This window comes from Papaver somniferum, chromosome 1 (genome assembly GCF_003573695.1).
Source record: "Papaver somniferum cultivar HN1 chromosome 1, ASM357369v1, whole genome shotgun sequence".
Classification (NCBI taxonomy): Eukaryota; Viridiplantae; Streptophyta; class Magnoliopsida; order Ranunculales; family Papaveraceae; genus Papaver; species Papaver somniferum.
The window spans coordinates 39,934,078-39,954,669 of NC_039358.1; positions in this window are offsets into that span (position 1 = coordinate 39,934,078).

Below are 20,592 nucleotides of genomic sequence, written 5' to 3' on the forward strand. Positions count from 1 at the left end.
TAACCTTCCTGGTTTAGAATTTAGTCCAAAATTTTCCATTTTAGTCCAAAGTGACTCACGATGATGTCAGCATTTTTAAATAATATAAAATAAAATAAAAATCAATTGATCTTTCGAACCGTTTGTCCAAAATTGGAAAATTTTATATATTCGGAAAGCTCTTTCCGAAATCTAAAAAAAGAGTACCCATATGACTATATAATTCTCAGTTTTTAAAAAACTTGGTATACATTGATGTACAAACATGTACATATCTACAAAAAACTCTTTACCAACACCAGCTCCAATGCTCAACCACTCTTAACCTTGCTGCTGCAAACAACTATAATACCTCAACCATTCAACTCAAATATTTTATCCGTTTCTGTAGCTTTCCAATCTTAGCTGCACTTCTATATATCAACACTATCCATCCAACATCAACATAAATTCTTGTTCCTCTGTACAACCAACATCACACATTTCAGATTTCATCTTTGCAATTCTATCTACATTTCATATTTATTCATCAGATCACCACTTCAGAGTTGTACCATCTCAATAGCACCAGTACCAGTTACTCAGCTGCACCATTCTTTGTACTGCAACATAGAAGCAAACCCATTCTTCCAAATTTCCCATAACATCACCTGCAATTAAATCATAGCCAGATGCAGCTCATCCATACCCTGTAATTGCTCGGCCAGCAACAATAGGTGTACAAATATGTACACATGGTGGTGTACCACCATGTACACATCTACAAAAATCATGAAAATCCAGCACCCATACCCATAAAACAGACCATATATCAATGAGACAGGACAGTAGTGTGCACCATGTATACATGTACAAAATCTAGAAAATCTAACATCCGCATACACAAAACATGTCGTATATTCATGAGACGGAACAAAATGCAGAAGTTTATACACATAAACAACTTGAATCGTCTACACATAAAAAGTCTACAACAAAAAGAAAGAAAACACAAAATTGGGCATATCCTAAACAAGCAACCCGTATACTTTTGTATTGGTTTCCAAATTTCAATTCGGCAAGCAAATTTGATAATGGTGGACTGGAATTTATATCAACAAGTGAAACACTAACGTTGGATCGCAATTCACAAATTGTTATGAGGTCAGTACCATCTTGGCTTTTGTTCTTTTTAATCATTCACTTAGTCTTAGCTCTAGATAACTGAACTCGAGAACTTTTTATACATGCATGGTGCAAAGAAATATTTTTCCAATAAACTCTCTACTTGCAACTCCCGTTGAGAAATTCCATGTGAAATTACTTAGATTAAACATTAACCAAAGCTTATTCCTGAATTGCCAACCGCACCTAGAAATCGCACCCAGTAAACAGGTATATAATTATGTACACATTAATCTTCAGCATGTGCACAACTACGTACACATCGCAACACACATTGAGAGCTTCTAGTTTTGAGTAAAATAGGAACGCGATAATACTAAAGGTGCAGGAATCTGGATTGTTTTTATATACTTATGTAATTATCAACAAACAAATAGAATAACCAGGATGCAAAATAAAAAAAACAAATAGAAAGGTGGAATTCTTAAGTAATACCTTTTAAATATTTCGTTTTGCGTCTCAGCTTCGAATTGTGGAACACAAAAAAGAAATACCACCATCCAGATGAGTAGTCATGACCTTTGTTCTCGGCCATTACTGGAAGGAAAAAAAAGAGAGAAATGAATAAATGAATCTCCCCTTATTTATCCCAATTACTTAATGCAAGCATACAGTAACATGAGGTAATATATCTGCAAGAAGTCATAAAATCGTTACGATACCCATTTCATCACGAGGAATTCCAAGTTTTTCATATGTAAAACTAAAAATAGTCCATGTGGAATATACAAGAAGTCATATAAGTGGTGTACAAGCATATACACCTCTTATAACAAGGAAAAAAAAATGCACTTCTATGTACACCGCGTATAACTGATACATAAATGCGTAGTGAGCAATTATGTATATAATGACAAATAAACATGTGTATAATTTTATACACAATAAATCTACGTGTTTAAAACTATGTTCACATTAAGTACCACAAAATATGCCTTGTTTTCTAAGTTAGAGCGCGCCTAGAGCTAATACATCTCACACTCAATTTATTCTACAGTAAACACATCACTGACTCCTAACAAGATGCATTTCTAAGTCCATTAATTGATATCTCCTAGAAGTCTTTTACCGATCTAAATGGCTATTTTGCAGCAGATCTAGCTAAACAAAACATTTACCAAGCTTATTGTCATGACCACAAAATTCATTATTACAAAAAGAGGGACATGCATAAGAAGAAATATCAACAACAACTAACTTCTAGGAATTCATCCAAGAAGTATCAAAGACAATTCTTCTGAAAATTTTTAAATAGCAAATCAAATAAGCTGAAAAAGAAAGACCACGACGATGCAACCAATTACTAAATAAGAAAAATTATGTGCATCAACAGGGTGTAAAAATATGTGCACATTAACGATCAATGGGTGTACAATTTTGTGCACATTAACCATCAGCATGTATAAAAATATGTACACTTTAAAGATCAGCATGTGTACACATTAAACATCAACATGTATACCTTATGTTACACCCATTTTTAACAGCAAAACAGATATGATGTTAGCACAGCAGTAGAAGGCAAACGAAATCATCAGCCAATGCCATCTCAAATGTGTTATTTTCTTAAAACTAAAATTACAACTAAGCATTTCCAACACTGAAACCATTTACTGGGTAAATAAGAAGCACTTGAAGAGCTGATGTGATCTACTTCAAAGGTATTAATAAATTAACAAAATCTTATATTTGTATACAAACAAATATTTTTCGTGAAATTAACCGTATCAATGAAACTAATACTGGGTCATAGGCAACCAAATTTAGAAGTACTAAAAGAGAGTGCAGTCACCTTACTTCGTGTTTTTGGATCCTGTAGAATGTCTTATGCTTCCCAATTCCCACCTTTACCAAGATTCTAACACAATTACTTCATATTTCATCTCCCTATACATTATAAAGTAAATTAATTATTGGTAAAACATGAACTGTTGTACACTATTAAACCAAAAGCCAATGAATAACTTTCATAAGGTATAATTACACAAATTCTATAACATAATTACATATATAGATTTATACTTTTGAAGAGAGGAGCTATTGCAATAACAAATATGTATTGTTTTAAAAATGTTCTCAAAATAATTTCATATATATACATTTATTAAGTTCAAGCAACACAATCAAAATTTATACCTTTGAACCACTTCGAAGAGCTCCGTACGCCAATTTATCCACTAACTGCAAATTGCTCTAAAGATTCTCACTTAATGATTTCACATATATGCACTCGCAAAGGCTTCGAGACATCTCCTACATGAATTATGGATACAATCTCTACAAGCTTGAATTTATACAAAATGATAGACGTCTTTCCATCGACATATACTGTGCGAAAAATAGGGCACATGCTATAAACAAAACAGATTGCAAAAACATAATTGTATGTAGTGTACAATTAAGTGCACATTTTATAAATAGTGAAGATTATAATTCCGTCTATCAATTCATCTAGTGAACAAATATCAGTGCTTTATTAAAAGTAAAAAAACAAAGAAAAGGAAATCAGTTTGAAATTTACATGATATTAATCTTCGATCTCCACATGAAGAAAAAAACATAGATATAAAAAATCAACCAACACACTACTAAAAAAACAAAAGAAATCTAAATCACATATAAGTTCCCAATCTCTATTTATCGAATTAAGTTGAAAATCAAAATTAAACAAAAACAAAATAAAATTTTTATCAAATCAAAAACCTAGAAATACAAAACAGCTGAATATCAAGATACAAAGACCAATCAACGTTTTGTTGAATTAAATTTAAAATAGCAAGAAAAAGTCGAACATATTTCTGATCGATCAAAAAAGCAGGCATCCGAAATCTATAAAAAATCAAATCGAAAACACAATTGAAGAAGAGATGAATGAATAAAGAGTAATCAAAGTCCAAATAATCACCTGAAACCAAATATATCATACAAACATTGATTCTCACATATAGAAGTTTTGAATCTCCTTCTTCATATCTGACCTGTACATAAACCTCACCACTGATTAGGTGCAATCTTTCTTAGGATTTTAGAAACGAACTAGACCGAGAAGAACAAGAGATGAATCCTCGCGATTTGAGAGTAATTGAGGGGGAAAAAAGATGAAGATCTAAAACCATTTCGTTGTCGATGCAGAGCTCTGCTATAGGACATTGAAGTGAAGAATAAAATGTGAACAAATCGAAATAAGTTTCCTACGAGGGACATTTTTGACAACAAAGAAAAACGATCCGGACTGAATCGTTCATTAAAGGACTAATCCGTTTCAGATTTTGTAAATTTGGACTTCCTAATACTAGGCTTGAGATGGATGGACTAGAGTGTATAAAGCCCAACATAAATAGGATTAAACGTTAATTTCTACTTGACTATTTGTGCAGAATCGGGTACTTTCTCTAACATTTTTCTTTTGTATGATTTTTGGGTCTCCTTTTGCCATCTCTTCCTCTGTGTAGGGAAAAAACAGAATAGTTTGATAAGTGAAGATTAACCCCATTAGAAAACGTTCTAATAAGCTCCAAGATGTTTTAGTCATGATTTTACCTTTACTGGGGGTGGAATTATAAGTCATGAACCAGAAGATATCGGTGTTATTATTTGGCAGGATACCGAATCTTTGGCCTTCTGCTACAAATTGCTTAACTTCATGTTTCAATCCATGGCCTTCAGGATACACTCCTAATCCGCGCACGGCATATCTACCTGAATAAACCGGTTCTTTAAGCCCCAACCACTTTGCCACCACAGAGTGTACACCATCACACCTTACTAAAACCTGTCGAATAAATTGAATTAAAATTTTAGCATCAACTATTCCATGGAAAAAATATATTACACTATCTGTTGTCAAATATAAGAAGTATTGACTGACCTTAGTATGGATAGTAGTCCCATCTTCTAGATGTATGATAACCCCGAAATCTGCATCATTGCGTCTTTCAGTTTTTCAAGCGAGCAAAGCCTCGACGAGTAATGGATTGTATCAGTTGGTAATTCTTCCAGCAGAGCTTCAAGTAAGACTCTTCTATGTACAAACCTAGGTCCTCTTGCCAACCATTCATCCCTGCATTTACAAAATGCAATTATAATTGCAAGATACAAATAACTTGGACACAATCCTGTTGTGACACACCCTTTAATTACTAGATGTAAACAAATGAACGTATAGTTAAGAAATGGTTGAACATACCCTTCGTCAGTTGTAAACAGGATCTCTTGGGTAACTCCAGTTGCAATATTAGTAACTTCTCCTCTTGTAAAAACAAAACAAAAACCAAATTTATCAATACTTGATCACAAAAAAAAACTAAAACACAGAAGATGGAGAGGGTTTGAATGAATAATTACCTTTTAAAAGGTTTGTAAAGAGAAGTAAGTTTATGAGCAACACCAAGTGCTTCAAGAGCAATCCAAGCATTTGGGAAAAGAGTTAGAGAACCACCGGTAACTCTCAGCTCATTTGCTCTTGTTGGAACAATTGCCGAAATCCGTCTGCAAAACAATCACAAAGAAAAACCAAACAAATAGTGTTATGGCTGAATCACGATCAGGTCGCTCTCTTTAAGACGTTTCGCGGCTCTGCCCAAAATTGTGCAAACAGTTCTTCCATGTCGCGTCGTCCCCAGGATAAAACAGCTGAGTAAATCTCTTGCACAATCACTCTTGCATTTTGAGAGTATGTGATACTTTTACACTTCTATTCTTGCTCAAATCAGAATTGTAGAAAACAAGTGATAATCATACACTAGTTTTCTTTCTCTAAAAAATTCTTTTTCTCTAAAATCAAAAACATATAGAAAAACTCTCTCTTTGTTTTCCTACCAAAAATTGATTTTTGTACTCAAGAATTTCAACAATTAATGACAGTTAATTATTATAAAATTAACACCATCAACTTCCCTAAATAAAAACGGTCAAGGGATTAATGAAAAAATAAATTCCTTTATTAAAGACAATTATGACTACTAAAAATAATTTTAATAAGAATGGTAAATGGAAATAAATTTTGTTTTAAAGAATATATTTCCAACAATCCCCCACTTATATTTTTTAAAACATTGAGCAAGATCATCTATATAGTGATGTGCATAAGTAAAGGTATCTTTCGATTTTGAACCTTTACATAGTGCTAGACTCTCTAAAAATATGACCATAGAGTGAACGTAAGTCTTTGAACTTCAAATCAACACCAAAATATAAAATTGAGAAATTACTTATGCAAATTGCATTTCTAGCCACGTTCATTCAAAAATTTCTATAGACTTCGTTAAACGTCATATTTCGGTGTTTAATAGCAATTCAAAAACTAGAAAGTTTCATCATTCATACAAAAATTAGAAATAATTTTTTTAAGTTCAAATAATTTCTCTAATTTGTATTTGGCGCGTTATGTGTTCTTGCTCATTACTAATAAAGTAATTATCCACTTTCAAAATCCTTTTGGCACAATATAGAGGACGACCAATCAAACATTTTTCATGAAGACATCATTTCATTATTCACTACTAAAAATATCAATTTTAGTCACCAAGTTAGACTTCGTGAAACACCAATAATATCTTATAAAATTATCAAACATTTTATTTTATCCGATGCTTTTGTAAACTAGTAAGATTGGGAGTTTACATGCTTTGAAGACTTGGGTAAAATTTGATACATGTCACTTAAAAAATTCTTATAAATTTTAGAGGAAAACACAGCATGCTCACTAACTCAAAAAATCTCATAGAAGCAAGATAAAATCACATATTTCAAGCATTCCAAAGCTTCAATCATATCAGATAAATAATACAATATTTGTTTCAAATATTCCATTGATAACATATTTATTGCAGTAGTGCAATGATCAAGTTCAACAAAAATTTTAATCTCAATCTTCTTAAAAACAAGATAAGCGGAAACTAGGTTCTTTATCATTTTGATGGTATGAACATCTTTAACAAGATAGTTCTACCGGAAGCAAACTTTTCAGGCCATACTAATACCAAGAATCCTAGAGATGTGAGTATAACTCAACACCACTTTCTTTCAAACGATTTCGTTCAACTTTTGAACTATAACCTATCAAAACAAACATGGTGTAAAACACCAATATATACCAACCTCTCACCGTATCCACAATTCACATTAACATAGCTTGAAAAACATTGTTAATAATATTTGATATTCTTGCACTGCCGTGTCGTAAGACTTGGTTTAATGCAAGCGTAGCAAATAACTGCATAATTAAAATTATGTTCATTTCTTGGTGAGATTTGGTATTCATATTTGTTTTGACTAGGTTTCTTATTCTTTCGGTTTTGATTTGGTATCAAGTTCTATCTCATAAGTTCCAAACTTGTATGAGTCATTCATTTATTGTCGTAAACAATAATTCTCAATATCTACTTTCCGTACAACTCATTCTAACATTGAAGAATCAATTCATTTTCAATGTAGAATGCAACTATTTGATCACTACAACAACTACAAATATTTCATCAAACATACCTCATTTGCTTTGGAAGCTCAATTGGTCATAAACCATTGTCCACTCTTTCGGCACCGACAAAGAAATCATCAAAACCATTGCTCGACAAATTGATTAATCCTCGCTCGCAATTTTTATTTCATTGGAAAATAAAAACTTGCTCAAGTAAGTGAATTCTCACCTGTCATAATCATTTACATGTGAGCACTTGATTGCAAAAAAATAAGTAAGGTATGCACTTACATAATTACTAAAATATCAAATAAAAAATCAATACTCCAAGTTTCTCGTAAGTGTCAAACAAAGATTCAAACTTCTATAGTTATAACTTTCTATCAAGCATATTATCAAACGCATGAGGAGCATTAGTTTGATTTCTATTGATGATCTTTTTTTTCATTTCCAAAACAAGTGTATGAAGTAAAAAATGAAAATCTGAATTTAATGTAATTTATTACATCTAATTCTCTAATCTCTAATGTCAAGTATCATCTCCTATTTGGACAAACATACACAACTATTTTGAAATCACCACATCTCTCAATCTAAAAATTCAAACGGAAAATTTCAAAATGGGTGTCCAAGATACGCTCATGATTTAAAAGTTTCATGTTACACGCTAACCCAAAATATCAGCACAAAGATCAGAAAAACTAAATTAATCAATACTAAATTTCTAATCGTCAGAAATTTCTCAGCAACATTATTCAGTTTTGTAAAATACTCAAAAAATACTTTTCGGACTCCAAAACTTATGAAATTTGGAAGACGTAATCCTCATGATGTCTTATATATGTGGTTAAAATTTCTAGACCCAATTAATTTCCGTGCAGGAGATAAAAATAAAACTCTACAGCTTGTTAAAAACCAATTGTTTAACATCAACCATATTTTTCTATGTTACATATTCATGATTTTTTTTTGATGTCCTAGACTAGTGGTCCCTAGACTACATCCAGACTCCTTAAATTGGAGTGGATTTCAGCAATTACAGGGTTCGAACCCCTACCCCCACAGTGGGGGGAGCATGCCAACCACCAGACCACTTGGTGATTGGCACACATTCATGATGAAAAATATTATCCTTGTTACAATCCTAATCCATCAAAATCAGACATAAAATATACTTTAGGTATCAAGTAACCTAATTCCAAGCATCATGGTTTATCGCAAAAGTAAAATTATACTATTATATAATTTTATAAAACGAATCAAACAATGATACTTATCGTGTTTCAGCAATCGTTTCTTTTGATATTCATGGCAGAATAAAACGTCTTAAAATTGTTGGAACAATTGCCGAAATCCGTCTGCAAAACAATCACAAAGAAAAACCAAACAAATAGTGTTATGGTTGAGTCACGACCAGGTCGCTCTCTTTAAGATGTTTCGCGGCTCTGCCCAAAATTGTGCAAACAGTTGTTCCATGTCGCGTCGTCTCCAGTATAAAACAGCCGAGTAAATCTCTTTCACAATCACTCTTGCACTTTGAGAGTATGTGATACTTGTACACTTATAGTCTTGCTCAAATCAGAATTGTAGAAAACAAGTGATAATCATACACTAGTTTTCTTTCTCTAAAAAATTCTTTTTCTCTTTGTTTTCCTACCAAAAATTGATTTTTTTACTCAAGAATTTCAACAATTAATGACACTTAATTATTATAAAATTAACACCATCAACTTCCCTAAATAAAAACGGTCAAGGGATTAATGAAAAAATAAATTCCTTTATTAAAGACAATTATGACTATTAAAAATAATTTTAATAAGAATGGTAAATGGAAATAAATTTTGTTTTAAAGAATATATTTCCAACAGCTCTCTCTAAAACTAAACTCTTGATTCCAACTTGTGAGTGGGGAAAAACGATTAGCTGGTTTTTACGGAATTGAAGAGTCGACTGTGTGGAGACTCCTTGAACCGAGCGAAATATTGAATCTCACACAGATACACTGCAAGAAGGGAGTGCTTTAAGTTCGAGAGATCAATCTGTAAGACCCCGGCCTAAACCAAGAACAATGGTTGTTCCAGAGTCAATTCGGTCACATGAGAGGATAGGTTGATCTGTAGGAGGGAAGCTGAGAAATGCGTGAGATCAATGGTGATCTGAGATTGTAGGTGTATTGTGAATTCAGCGTGAAAATGCTCTGAATGATTGAATTTTACTCAATTGAGAGTAATTTCTGTGAGTTCGTGTAGACGAAAGATTGTCTGTATGAACTTTGATGAGAAATTGCTCGTCTTGGCGAATGTCGTTCGAATGTTCGAAATCTTCTATCTTTTCAATCTGGATTCAGGGACATTTTATAATGCCGGAGTTGAAAACACCATGATCTCAGAAGTGTGACAGTTGCTGGAATCAGAGAGTGAGAAATGGGGAAATCGTGTTAAAACCAATTACTCATCGTGCGGAGACTTGGTTAACTTTCCACCCACTACTTTGCTGACTCTTCCAACTGATTGCACGACTTGCTCACATTCTCATCGTGGGTGAACACACGTGTTGTAGACCGCCAGACCAAAACCCTAGTTAGTATCCCCCCATGTGACACGCTTGAAATCTCGTGATTGTGGAGTCAGTTGCTGACTTTATGGGACGATGAGTCCATGTATTGCTTAGTTGAACATGATTAGCAAATGTTTCGAAACTCATGAATTTAATGTGTCTACTGAGACGAGGTATCATTATAACCTAAGACGAGCAAAATTGTGTTGCTAAATTGTTGAATATTGGTAGTTGAACCAATATTCTTTGATTTGATCAAATATTGCTAGTCTGAGCGAATATTGCTAATTGAATAAATATTGTCGGTTCGAGCGAATATTGCTAGTTCGAGCAAATATTGTTCTTTTGATGAATTGTTGGTAGATGGACTAAATAAAATATTAATTTAAGTTACTGACTGCTGGGTCGAGCAAAATAAATATGAATATCAATCATGGAATCAACATAAAATTATCAGAGTGTTCGAATCTGCACAAAATCACGTTTCTGCAAAGCTCTGGATTCAAAATCCTAATTTTACCGAAATGATGATTTATTGCAAATCAACACGGGACCGGCTACATGGGATGACGGGTTCACCATATAACGCCCAGATGCTCGAATGAGCAAAAAATACCAAAGTCTCTTGAGGACCAGTTGGTGAAAGAATGATTAAATGCTGGTTTAATCATTTACTGAAATAATGCTCGTGTGAGCAACAAATCATAAAACCTGATGTAGAAAATATGAGGGGCCGACCAAGAGGTCATGAGACCGGCTCTTGATGGTCGTGGGACCAGTAGATGGTCGTTTGAGCGAACTTCCAATTGTCTGGAAAGAGTTCGAACCTAATATGAGCAACTGAGCAAATTAGGTTAAAAACATTAAAACATGCGGGACCAGCTGTTTGCAAGCCTCAGGGTCACCCTTGGTCGGTCAAGGGAATGTTCCCGTGTCACCATAGTATCCGTGCTTCAGTCCTGAGAATTTTGATATTTTCTGATCACGTTTGAGCAACATTTGGAGAAAATATGCAAAATCCATGGTTTTGCTGAAACCGGCAAAAACACATGAGATGATGAAAATAATAAATAAACAAGGAATCACAAGGTGTGGGACCGGCCACGGCTAGGGCATGGTCGGCCGGCCGGCTGACACGCGGTCCCACATGCTTTTCCCAGTTTTATGTGATTTTATGTATTTTTCTCTGATTTAAGGGAAATTCCATGAAACTGGAGAGTTTGGCGAAATTAGAGAACTTCCATGAGATGAGAGACATAAATAAAAATATAAAATAGGGAATGGGAGTGTGGGACCGGCAATGGCCATGGCATGGCCGGCCGGCCAATGGGCACGAGTCCCAAGGCACTCTTCCCAATTTTATGTAATTTTGATGATTTTAGATAATTTTCATAAAATCAAAGGGATTTGTTGAAAACCAAGATATTTTGTTGAAATCAAGGAGTTTACATGAAATCGGGAAACAAAACACCAAATAATAATAAATTAATGGGCGTGTGGGACCGGCTAGGGCATGGTCGGTCGGCTAGAGCCCGGTCCCACAAGTTTTCCTAATTTTTTTAATATTTTCCATGATTTTAGAGAAATTAGAGAAAATACATGAAATTAGGTAATTTTAGGGAAAATTCATAAAATCAAGGAATTTTCATAATTTGAGAAGGAATAATAAAATAATGGGACGTGAGGTCTGGGACCGGCCACGGCCAAGGCATGACCGGCCGACCGGCGGTCCCGCGACATCTTTCCCTAATTTTATTATTTTTGATAAAATCATGTGATTTAGATAAAAATACATGAAATTAGGTAATTTTCATGATTTTAGGGAAAATTCATAAAATCAAGGAATTTTCATAATTTGAGAAGGAATAATAAAATAATGGGACGTGAGGTGTGGGACCGGCCACGGCCAAGACATGGCCGGCTGGTGCTCGGTCCCGCGACACCATTCCCTAATTTTATTATTTTTTGATAAAATCATGTGATTTAGATAATTTCTTTGAAATAAAGGAAATTTGCTCGAACGAGAGGATTTTCATGAGATCGTGAAAATAGTAAAAATATGGTAAAATATAAAATTGGGCGCGGGACTAGTCACGGCATGCCTGGCCGGCTGGTGAGCCTAATCCCCTGGCGCTTTTGTTTAATATTTTATTATTATTATTTTTCCTTCCTATTTTGCATAGGTTCCTCGTTCGTTCGTATTTTTAAAATGCTCGTTTGTGCATTCAGAATGCTGGTCTGTGTATTATCTGCTAATTACATTTGCACCATTTTGTCAAGGCTTATTCGATGCCCAGATGCCTGTTTCATTGAATATTTATTACTAACCTGTGGAATTCTGCTGGGAAGAACCACAGATTGAAGTAACGAAATATAACGAGGAATCGTAGAATATTGCTGAATATTCAGGCGATTAATTGACGACTCGTAGAATATTGCTGGATATTCAGACGATGGCTCGTAAAATATTGCTGGATATTCAGACGATTTAAGATAATTAATTGCTGGCTTTATACTAGAAGGGTTTCCTGTCTATGAGCATTAATTATCTGAGGGTTGAGCAATATGAACTTGATGGAGCGTCATATTCCTCTTGCATAGTCGGGGAAAACCTGGTTACATCCCGATTCGCTCTATACTAGCAGGCATGCTGTCTAGGAGCCGCCCAATCTTTCGATTCTATACAGTATGAGATGTGTCGTGGCCTCAGCTGAGAGACTACACATCTACATCTTCTCTGAGAAACTTTCTCCATCAGAGGTGGCATGATCTTTCATGCATAGATACATGAGTCTCGATACTCATCTGATTGTCGGATCCGTAGTAATTACTGAAATTGCTCAGTATTCATGAGATGTGTCGTGGCCTCAGCGGAGAGGCTACACATCTACATGTACTCTGAGAGAAATCCTTCTCAGTCAGAGATTTATGGCATGAGCTTTCATGCTTAGATACATGAGTCTCAATACTCATCCGATTGCCGGATCCGTAATAATTACTGAAATTGCTCAGTATTCATGAGATGTGTCGTGGCCTCAGTCGGGAGACTACACATCTACACCTTCCCTGAAAGACTTTCTCGATCAGAGGTTTTATGGCATGAGCTTTCATGCTTTATTGAGATACATGAGCCTCAATACTCATCCGATTGCCGGATCCGGAGTAATTACTGAAATTGCTTAGTATTCATGAGATGTGTCGTGGTCTCAGCTGAGAGACTACACATCCACATCTTCTCTGAGAGAACTTTCTCAATCAGAGGTTTTATGAGCTTTCACGCTTTAATGAGAGACGTGGGTCTCAATACTCATCTGATTGTCGGATTCGGAGTATACTTTTACAATTTTACCCTTTGTCGAAAATCCACCATCTACACAACTCTCTTGAGTGCTAAGGTTGTTGCTAATCCTGCAACTCCTCCTCCTACTATCACTATTTCTTCTCTCATCTCAATATTGTCCATATCTGAACACTTTCTTTCTTGCAGTTGGTATTAGTTTTATGAGTTGAGGATTATATATACTATATTATTTACAACAATATTTGAGTGCGATTTATTTTTATTCTTATTAATACTCCCTACGTACCTATTATATAGGAGGGATTTTCATTTTTCCTTGTACCACTATATAGGGGAGTCCAAATTTCAAAACGCTTTTTTACTTATATTACCCCTATTTATTTACTTGGGAATCATCACAATTGAGTATATCTCCAACATTGGAAATATAATTACGGATAAAACAGGAAAAAACAAAAAAAATTATGAAATTAAAAAAAAAAATAATCTAAGAGAATTGATCCCTCCGCATATATATGTGGTACAGAGGGAGTAGTTTACGTGTACTTCCGGAAACTTCCATGTGCAAGCAGCGGAGTTATCAACGATTCTTGGTCACCGGGGGAAACAAAAAAGAAAAAAAAGATTAAATTATTATATGACCAAAATCCAAGGACTTGACCATTAAGATTCTCTCTCATGTGAAAATGGAGTTCCATGTGTCTATACTATTATATGACCAAAATCCAAGGACTTGACCATTAAGATTCTCTCTCAGGTGAAAATGGATTTCCATGTGTCTACTTTTTCGTGTAATTGCCAAGCGTTGACCGAGTCACTTGTTCTGCAAATGCGACTCAATTAGACTAAGTTTGCTAAGTTGCGTAAGTAGTGACGTCTTATACGAGATGCCGAGTTTGAACTTTAAATTTTCTAAAGGAGTCAGCTTCAGTGAGCTGTCTTATTCATTTTCATTTTCCCAATATACCCATTCTTATAAAAGTCGTAAGAGCAAGGGCTATGGAATAGAGTGTTTTGACACTCTATCCCTTTTAAACGAATGAGGAACTAAGTGATTGAGTGTAAATCTTACTATGCGATAGGGGAAATATATAACACGGTAGTCTATACGGCATATAATGAGCCGTATGTAAAAGAAATTCATGAGATCTACTACTGCATTTAACCAATAATATTAGTTGTTTTATATTATGAAATGAATGGTTATGATGAATTCATATAAAGAGTTAACTTTGGAAATGGGACCTAATGTTCGTTAGATGGTTCCACGTGTATCTTTAAATGGCCACAGTGCTATAGTTGCAAACGAAATTTTGGTTAAACGAAATTTTCAGTCAAACGGCAAAAGGTTGGCCGTATTAACTTCTACTTATATCAAACGGCAAATATATATTACTTCCTATTTTTTTACACGGCTGATCATGTGCCGTATAGTGGAGGCTTTCATCCACTCTATCGATTGAAAGAGTGTTCGGTTGAGTTTACGGTGAATGGGGGTTTCTTTCTATCCATAATATGACCTAATTTGATCAAATTTGATCAACTCTTTCATTTTGAAATAGCCCTTGCTCTAAGGACCATAACTCAGGGGTGAGCATGCGCCGGTTTTTAACCGCATCCAATCCAATTCATTAGATTAATTTCTATGGAATAAACGTTCTCACTATGGATTAAACAAACATGAAAAATAAGTGAACAAATTTATTTAGTGTCGACGATGAAGAGACGCGTGGTCAAACAAAATCCGCGGGAGGATCTTTTCCAACCGCACGCCACTCTTCTTCACCCGTCCAATACAATTTCTGCTTCCCAAATATTATTTTACTGTTCTTTATCTCACATTATCTTATTTTTATCTCAGTTTATCTTATTTATCTCACCTAAATCCTATATTTTAAACTTTAACTCTATCCTACAAAAGATTTTATATTAAAAAGAAATAGTAGCGGGTCCCTAGAAAATCATATTTCTTCATTTTGTTCCGATTCTCCTTAGTGGAAAATCATGTTTGTTCATTTACGTGGCTTACTAAAATTTTCTGTTTGGTGATTACCATAGAAATTGTCCTTACGGATTTCAAATTTGACATCCGCATCCAATCCAACATCCAACGGACTTGCGTTCAATACGAATGAATGGATTGGGTATGGGTAATCTAATGGATTTTGTTTTAAGTAAAATTTATAATCAATAAATAAAACAAGATTTTCCCTATTTCCCACCCCCATTTATCCTATTTCCCATCTTCCTAACAATTTTTAAAATTAATCTACTTTTCAATTTTGTTTTTCCTATTTACCACCTACACTAGTCAAATTAAGTATGACCGTAACTATTAACACTTTTGTTTGTCTTCTTCTTCCTTATGATCACAAAAAAAAATCATAAAAAATCAATGTTAGAAACCCTAGGTTAGGATTTTTTTTCAATTATTATGGCACATCTATATGTGTTAATCGATTATTCGGTAAATCGTTATTATTGAAGTTTCCATTATAAAAAATCTAGGGGAAAATATCAAAACCCTATTAATCGGTACATCCAAAAAAAGTTGCAGCAATGGGAATGGGACAACCAATTGTTCCCCCTCCAGTTACACTGTAATGGTAATATGATACAGTGGGGCTGACGTTGAATAATTCATGAACCATTCATACTTCTAAAGTTCTAAACGAATGTACATGAGTAGGATAAAATTGTTAAGGATGATCAAGAACAAACCGATTCATGAATGATAATTATTATTTTCTTTGATTCGATTATACATGCACCTTTTTGATCATTTATATGACGTAAGAAGACCTTTAAATAAATATACCAGCCATTAATATCCATAGCACAAGACACCCATGATTAACCCTGTAATGATTGTGTATCCTCTCTACAGATCTATGAAAGCAAGTGTCTTAAAAAAACTCTTGTGTATACCAGCACCGTGCTTAATTTGGTTACCATCAAATATTATGGCATGCTACCATTGTTGGATCACTGTCGATACAACAGGCTGTGGAGGTGGGGAAGAAGATTTAGTGGCGGATGGTGGATATGGTAAGTTGTCCGTCAATCGGTTTTTATTTTTAGTTGTTGGGTGATTTCATTGTTGGGTGTAAATAAAAAGTCAAGAGATGGTATTTAGGATACATTAAAATTTATATGGGTGGTATATAGGATTATTGGGGATAAGATTTTATGTGGATGGGAAATAGAATAATTGGGGATGGGAAATAGGGAAAACCTAAAACAAACATAGATGACTTCTTATAAAGCAAAGACATTCTATATATGCATACAAATGTAAAAGTGTCATGGACAACAATACTCCAAGACAACAAACACCTTAAGAATTCCTAAGCTATCTATGTATTTCTAAACACTATATAAATGTCCTTAATCTAACGGGTATGGATGTGCAGTGGATTTTCAAGACTGCATCCGGGTCCAATCCGTAATCCATTGGATTTCAAAAATCCATTCGCATCCAACCCATTAACCAACCGTTCGGACATCCATCCAAAAAAATACGGTTATTCTTTAAATCCGCGGACTGCGGGCCAAATGCTCACTCCTAAACCCCATACTTAAGGAAACATTGTCTACTTCTATTTATTTTTTATTTTTTTTTACTTGCATAAAGTAGTCTTCCTGGTTCGAGGGCTATGGGTTTTATTCGAGGCTTGTTATTAAAAGACCAAAAAGGGTCATTAATTAGGAAGTAATTTCCCTCCCTCAACCAACTATTCTCTTGCTACCTGTTTTATCCCTGATTAATCAGTGTTAATTAATCGTTTTGAGTGTTAATTTATCGTGTTAGATGTGAGATCAACTAATGTATATAAATCGATCTTCAAAACATCAAATAATTGACTTTTTTTGACTTTTTTTCGAAATCACTACCCAAAATCGGTTTACCTTCATGCACTCGTAAACTGATTCTAGCTAGTGTTCTTTGGTATTCAAGAAGGGCATCAAGAATCGGTTAAAGTATGCCTGGATTATCCGATTCCCATAATCGATCTTTTTTGACGTCATATATAACCCGATTGTTTCATTTTCGGAAGAAAAATTCATTTATTCATTCCAAATCTACTCCTTTGGTAAGAATGACGGGTGCAGTTAGCACGTGCATCAAGCCTTTAAACTCCTATGCGATCTTAGTGCTACAAAAACACGACATCTACTTACTTTGTTAATTAGTTACAAATTGATAAAAGTAGATTGTGTAGAATAAACAATAAAGATACTTACAAATTGTTGAAGGGACAAGCTAAAGCGGATAGCGTTCAAAATCCATTGTTGGATAGCTATAAAAGCAATCGTAGATGACTTGGTGCCTATCATGGATTTGTTGAAGACTTCTTCTTTTCGGGTTTCCATAATCTTGCATAAATTTGTCATATATCTTCGCCCAAGAAGTCTCGGCCTCTACCCTTACGGAGGAGTGATCTACAACTCGACTTTCGAAGTATCATGCTTTGATGATTGCCAAATTTTTGGCAGATTCAAACGATCCCATTCTTGTATATGGAGGTATGAAATGAGTATTTGTGGAGTATATAGAGTAGAATGAGCAAGTTTATGGAAAATTGGGTCCATAGATGAGGTCTCTTTATATAGAGAAAGACCTCAACATATAGTTTTTCGCAAAAAGTTAAATAATTTTGCACAATCGGTATTATCGAATGTCCAAAAAGAAAAAGAAAAAATGTTTTTTATGCCCAATAATTTCATATATCTATCAATTGCCTGTTGTCGGTATCTCTTTCATTCGGATACCATTCTATAAACAAAACCGACAACAACAGTAGGTATTGAGTTTATCCTAAAGACTATACCGAAGGGGACACTATTAATGAATTGATGAACAAGAAGAGAAGAAGAGGAGAAGTAGGCCATATAATGAAGGGGATACGTCTTATGTTTTTCTAGGTTTTCTTTTTATTTTTAGGGAAAATACCCCTTAACCAAAATCTACCTCCATGTAGTTTTGAGTATCCCCAATTTATGGAGGTATCCCTAATTGAGAGTTCTTTAATTGTATATATAATTTGAGACCGAACTCCAGAATGAAAGTTAGGCCAAAAGTTTGAATTCTAGAGCTCCTGGCCCCTACCAATAGAAATCGATGGTTACCAATCTACGGAAGCACAAAACATAACCTATCACTCCACCCTTCCCTCCGGATAAAGTTTCCCCTACTAAAACTCTAAACCTGTAATCCAAATCTCAAACCTGCTCCAACACCGTCACTCACAACAGATGAAATCACTATTTGCGTACAAAAAGAAGAGATAAACGCCAACTCCCAGTGCATCTATCATCTATCAGCCAAGGTTGCTTATGGATCCAAACTTAAAAACCTTATTTATTATTTTCTTTCATATGATCTGTGGTTACTAGATCATGTTTTGGTTCCCCTGAGGTTGCTTATAGATCCAAAATTAAAAACCTATTTATTATTTTTTTTCATATGATATGTGGTTACTAGATCACATTTTATGAATTGGTAAATGATTAAATGATTGTTGAGTTCGGTTTGGATCAGTATGGTTGTTAGGATTTTATACTTTTCGCTGTATCTTTTGTTAAGATTATATCTGTTATTTTGAATGCCTGATCTAAATGGACTGAGGTTTATGGATGCAGTAAAGATGACGAGTTAAGTCTCAATGATTTTTTTTTGAATCCTTTGCTATTCATATAATTTGAGGTCGAAATACTGGGTTTTTTATAACAATCATGAAAATATTAGTTGCAGGTAACCATTTAGTGACTTTAGTTTATGAAGTTACCACGACTGGGTTTTTTCTCCCGATTCTTATATTCTGTTTTTTTTTTATGAAGTTGCCACGGCTGACAAACGATATTTTGAAGTAGCTTTTCGTGATATTGTCTGTATACCCAATTGATTGGAGGCATTAAAATCCTTGGTCACCTGAAGAAGATGAAGATTACTTTCATAACTACATCAACGTCAATGGACACTAATTTTACACTACCAAAGGTAAATAAACTCAATGCATCCAATTTCCTGTCTCAATTCAGTTCTTTAGTTTATCTGTAGGTCATCAAGTATGGTTTCATCTTGGACTGATTTCTGGATAGATTTTAGGTCATATTTTGAGTTCAAAGGACACGATGAAAATGTATTTGTTTATTGTTCACCAATGATTTAAGGGATGCTTGAAGACTCTTTAAATTTTTTATAAAATAAGCCTCTGAGACTGAATTTTTTTCTGGTTGTGTACTGTATGGACACGTAGTACTGCGTATTTTTCTGCAATACACACAGAGTGTCTGCAGTTTATGCTTATATTTTCGTCATATGCATCCTTGATCTGTTTCTGTATATATATAATTAAGTTACCTCTTAATTGTGCTGAATCTTCTGTTTGTAGATACAGCACTGCTGATACTCAAAATCTCCTGGAGTTGATTGATTGTAAATTGGATACAGAGTCCATCATCCGGAGTCTAATTTCAGTTCCAAGTGGAGCCAAGCTGAAATGGCTACAACCCCAAATATATTCATGTTAGTTAGTCATTTATTCTTCTTCTTATATATGATTCCATCAACTATTATTCAGAATACTAATGCTCAGAATTTATCTAAATGCAACTGATATCATGTGTATTAATGCAGCAGTTCATGTGGAGCACGTAGATTCTTTGTATAACCATGGTGACTGAAAAAAAAAGGCTACGAAGAGATGAAGAAAACCTTTTGAAGAGTTTGGAAGACAACATCCAAGTAGTTGTAGATGATTGTTCTGCTCGCTAGGAGTCCAAAATATGGAGGGATATTGAGCCTGGCCATCTCAGCTTATTGCATGCCTTATGTATCCGTAACAAGAGGTACTATTATTTAACAATCCCAAGTGTTATTCAAAGCCACGATCAGGAAAATGATTCACCTCTTGGTTCTTTACACAAGTTGATTTAGCCCATCAAGACTTTAAAATCTTGGGTCGGAATGGGGTTAATTGCCAAATGAATTATCTTAGTAAAAGCTTAATATTTGGTGCACACCGATCTTGATGTGTTCTCATGCTTAATAACCTTAATTTTATTAGTACATTATGCTAATAAAATGCATTTCTAATAAAAGCCTATTGCTTAATTATGTTTCATTTTCATTTAACAGGCCCATGTTGATGCATGAACAATGAAGTCATAT